Below are 4,532 nucleotides of genomic sequence, written 5' to 3'. Positions count from 1 at the left end.
GTGTGATTTGCAACGATACAAATTCTCACAACGTGGTAATAAAGAGGATGCGTGATGAAACCTGACAGGATGTGAAGCTTTTTTGCACAAGTGTGGACAGCTGAAGAGGCACGAAATAATACAGTTGTCACTGTGCGGCTTCACCTCCATGCGGGGCAAACAAAGAGAGCGTTGTTAATCAGCTCAGCTCTGTGGCTGGGTAATCCTCAGCCAGTAATTGATAAATGGGAAAACCATATGGCCTCAACTTCGTGACTCATACAAGACATGAATATTCATGCCATCTCCTTTGGTCAAGAAGCATTCTATAAACTCCTGAGGCAGGACTGTGAAAGAGGAATACACAGTTTCTTGCTCAGCAGTAAAATATCGCTTCCCTTTTCAGGCCTATTTTCTCCTGTTAAAAGTGAAGTTTAGCGATACACAGAGGACCGCGGGCACCTTAAATGCAGGCGAATGACAAATGGCTCTGCAGAAGCTCCATACTTCAGCTTTTTTCATAAACTGCATTTGGAAAAATATTAAGTCTTTCAAGGAAACAGTGCATGCACGACTAGAGAAAATGAAGCCGTACCACAGTACCAGAAACACTGACTCCAGCTCTGTATTCATAAGGATAATTTATTTTCCAAGCAAACCTTAGCACTGAGTCTCTGATCTGCAGCGTGTATGCAGTCTGGCCTATGGATCCTTTTGCAATCATTTTCAGCATCCAGTTGGCATGCAGTAAACTGCCGTTTAGTAATGAGATTAGTTAAAAATATTGAAAAGGTCAGGTTTACAGTACTTGTGTAAACGTGTAAATTTTAACTTGCAGAAAATGCATGCAACTCAGCACACAAAAAAAATCTGGAAATAACTTTACACGGTATAGCATGTGAGACTGGTAGAAGCCGACAAATCCGCGAAGCACATGTTTGCCTGGATACTGTGGGGAAAGGACACAAGCATGAAGAACTCTTCAGCTTTCTCGGGTTGGAAACATGATTTCCTTTGGTACTTTCCCTTCAGTTCCAGCACCTGTTGCCAGAACTCCCATGTGACGTACCAATTACCTGCTTTTCAGGAGCTCAAAGATAAAAGCAAAGGAAGAAACAAAGATTTGGGAGAGGAAAGACCATCTCTGGTTGGAGCAATCCATCAGTGTAGACATTCGATACCATTTAGGAGAAAAAAAAAGTGCTGCTCAGACACGACAGTCCACGGAATGAGGACAAAAGAAGTGAGCTATGTTCACAGGATGCAGTTCTAGGCAGCAAGCAAAACCCATGGCATGACGGCCAGCCAGTGATTCTGATTTTATAAAATGAATCCAAAGTGACTTGAGTGGTCTATTTCTTGGTCTCTTGGTCTCTCCTCTCTCTCTGTCTCCCTCTGCCTCCCTCTCTGGAGAGAAACCTGAAAGCCCCAGTTAGGATTAGTCTAGGTTTCCACGTCCCTGATGATCTTTTATTTTCCCGAGTCTCCCCGGCACTCACCCTTCAATGTTTTGTCAGTTCGCTTTACTGAAATCCCCCTTGCTGAGCTTCTTTTTAATAATGGCTTGGTTTTAAATTACTATTTTTTAATCACTAGTTTTGGCTCCCCACACAAGACCATCTGTAATTTGAAAATAGGCAAAAATGTCGTTTGTATACTTTTCCTACTTTCAACAGTGTGCTACATATAATACCGTCACATAGAGCTGCTTGCCATCTACCTCCCCTCTTCAACAGTGTGCTACATATAATACCGTCACATAGAGCTGCTTGCCATCTACCTCCCCTCTTCTGTTAGTTGGATTCTTGTGAAATTTAAAGCACAATTGATATAGCAGAAGTCAGAGTGAGAGCTCATTCCTGTAGGAGTGCCATGTTTTCCTCTTCACTCTGACTCAAAGTTACTCCTAATTTCAGAACAACCCCTGATCCATTTTCCATTTTTTTTCCTCTTATATCATTCCTCCAAGTCTTTTAAATATGAAACAGAAATAAATTTTCCTACAGTATGGCACGAACATCTTCATAAAGCACAGATGATTCCTAGCCTTGAAAGCGGTAGGTGACCTTCATGACTAGTTTTCTTGACACTTTCTAGACCATGGTCCAGTTCCCCCCTTTCTTCTTCACGTCCAGGCATCTCAAGTGCACAGGGACGCTGATGTCAGTGCCAGCACGCATGTGTTGGGGATTGAGATGCCACTGCTAAATTTTATGGGGCTGAAAACTGAGCTATTTAATTACAAAAAAAAAAAACAAACAAACAAAAAAAAAAAAAACAAAGCAACCTAAAAAGGCAGCCTTCTTACTTTTGGATCTTTGAATGGCCTTTATGTCACAGATATTCCACCGCCAACTATGTGCTGAAGAGGAAGTCTTCCATAAAGACAGCATCATTGTCATTGTTTATAACCTTTTCTTAGTTGTTTGGGAAGAGCAGGCCTGGAGTGTAACCAAACAAACCCTTACCCTAGAGTGAAATGCCTGCTTATTCAGCTCTCAGCAATCCCAAACCCAAACCAAGAGAACAGAGAAAGTTCATGTGTTTTTAAATAAAAAAATATGCTTGTTGCTTTAATTATAGATAGCTTTTCCACAAATATCAACATGTAACCAAAAACAGTTAGAGTTTACTCTGTCTTTGCTTATTCATTCTTTTTCTTTCTTATTTTTTTGAAGCAAGGTCTCCTGTATCCCAGCCTTGCCTGTGTTCCTTCTGTGCCCGAAGATTGCCTCCAGCCTGTTCCTCCTGTGTCTCCACCTCCCTAGTACTAGGATGATAGGCAGGCTCCATTGTGTCTGTTCATACCTTTTCTCTTAGATATAGCCAGGTGTCCTACTGACTGAACTGCATTATTTACACATTTGCTGTCCAGGGTCATATACAAGCTGGTAGGCAGAAAACTGCATGTTTTTAAGTAAGTTTTTTGAATATATACATATGGGCTGTGTGTGCGTGCATGTGTTCATGAGTCTGTGATGGGCACACCTGCCACAGGATGCATGTGAAGCTTATGGTCTAACTCTTATTCTTTGCTGCCTGTACCATGTAAACTTATCAGAGTACTTCTGGGGATTGTCCTGTCCTTGCCTCTGATTTCACTTTTAAGAGTTTGGGCATTACAGATTTGTGCTAGCTACCTCAGTACCCAGCTTTAGTAAACTGAAAATTCAAATTCATGTCCTCAAGCTTTCTCAGCAGGCCCTTTACCTACTGAGACATTTCCCTAGACCACACCCCCAACTTTGGGATCCTGTCTTTAGCACTCCCCCTTGTACATGGGAAATCAGATACAGGGTATGTGCGCATTCCACCTCTGGGATGCTGCCTCAGCCTTTGTGCAGTACAGAGAAACCAACGTGACCATTAAATTGGAATTTCCTTACCGACAATCAAGTCCAGCATACATATGACAGTAAGACTTTCATGTCTAGATGAGATCACAGACTTCTCACTGATGCGGAGACTGATATTTGTTACATAATTGTTGGCGAGTGGTCTATAGAATTAACCAGACTAGCTTTATTATAAAATATTCAACTTTAATAAGGGTAAGAAAAAGGGGGACTTACAAAGCCAGAGTTCCCGCGAAGCACAGGAAAAACAAAGAGAGGAGCGGGGAGCACACCCGCAAGATTTTATAAGTAAATATTAGCCTAAGGGGATCACGCCCTACAAACAAGGTGCTTGGCGGGGACTTCCCCTTCACATAATCAGCAAATAACAGAGGCTTCCTGCTTACAATTCTCATTTTTCCCCAACCTGACAACCTGTTGTATTTCTAAAAAAATTAGATATTTTCCTAGGACTCAACAGTGATGTTTATGAATTGACTGAGAACGAGCTTAACTTTTAGTGATGAGGACTGACATATCTGAGAAGCGTTCAATATAGAATATTCATGCTTCATTTACAGAAGTTATAACAGACATTATTAATGGACATTTACTACAAATAATTCCAGGCGAATCTAAACTCAACCTATTAGTGTCTGCCAACAACTTGCTGACAGGTTAAACGGTCATTTTTGTGTTTTGTAAAGTTTTACTCTTTTGGCTCCTTGGGGGGGGGGGTGCTGTCACCCAGCTCCCAGATAAATTACACATGGGGGCTTATTCTTAATTATGAATGCCTGACCTTAGCTTGGCTTATTTCTTGCCAGTTTTTCTTCATATAAATTATCCCGAATGCCTTTTGCCTCTGGGCTTTTATCTTCTCTTTCTACATACCTTTCTTTCCTTCTTACTATGTGACTGACTGGGTGGCTGGGTAGCTGACCCTTAATGTCTTCCTCTCCTTGTTCTTGTGCTCTTTGTTCTCCTTCCTCTTAGATTTCTCCTATTCATCCTCTCTGCCTGCTAGCCCTGCCTATCCTTGCTTCTGCCTCGCTATTGGCCATTCATCTCTCTATTAGGAACACCGGGTGTTTTAGATAGGCACAGTAACACAACTACACAGAACTATTTCTTTCTTTCTTTCTTTTTTTTTTTTTTTTTTTTTTTTTTTTTTTTTTTTTTTTTTTTTTTCTATCCTGGAACTAGCTCTTGTAGACC

The sequence above is a fragment of the Microtus ochrogaster genome, chromosome 21 (genome assembly GCF_000317375.1).
Source record: "Microtus ochrogaster isolate Prairie Vole_2 chromosome 21, MicOch1.0, whole genome shotgun sequence".
Lineage (NCBI taxonomy): Eukaryota > Metazoa > Chordata > Mammalia > Rodentia > Cricetidae > Microtus > Microtus ochrogaster.
The sequence above is the reverse complement of the archived record's forward strand: the minus strand, read 5'-3'. Positions refer to the sequence as shown.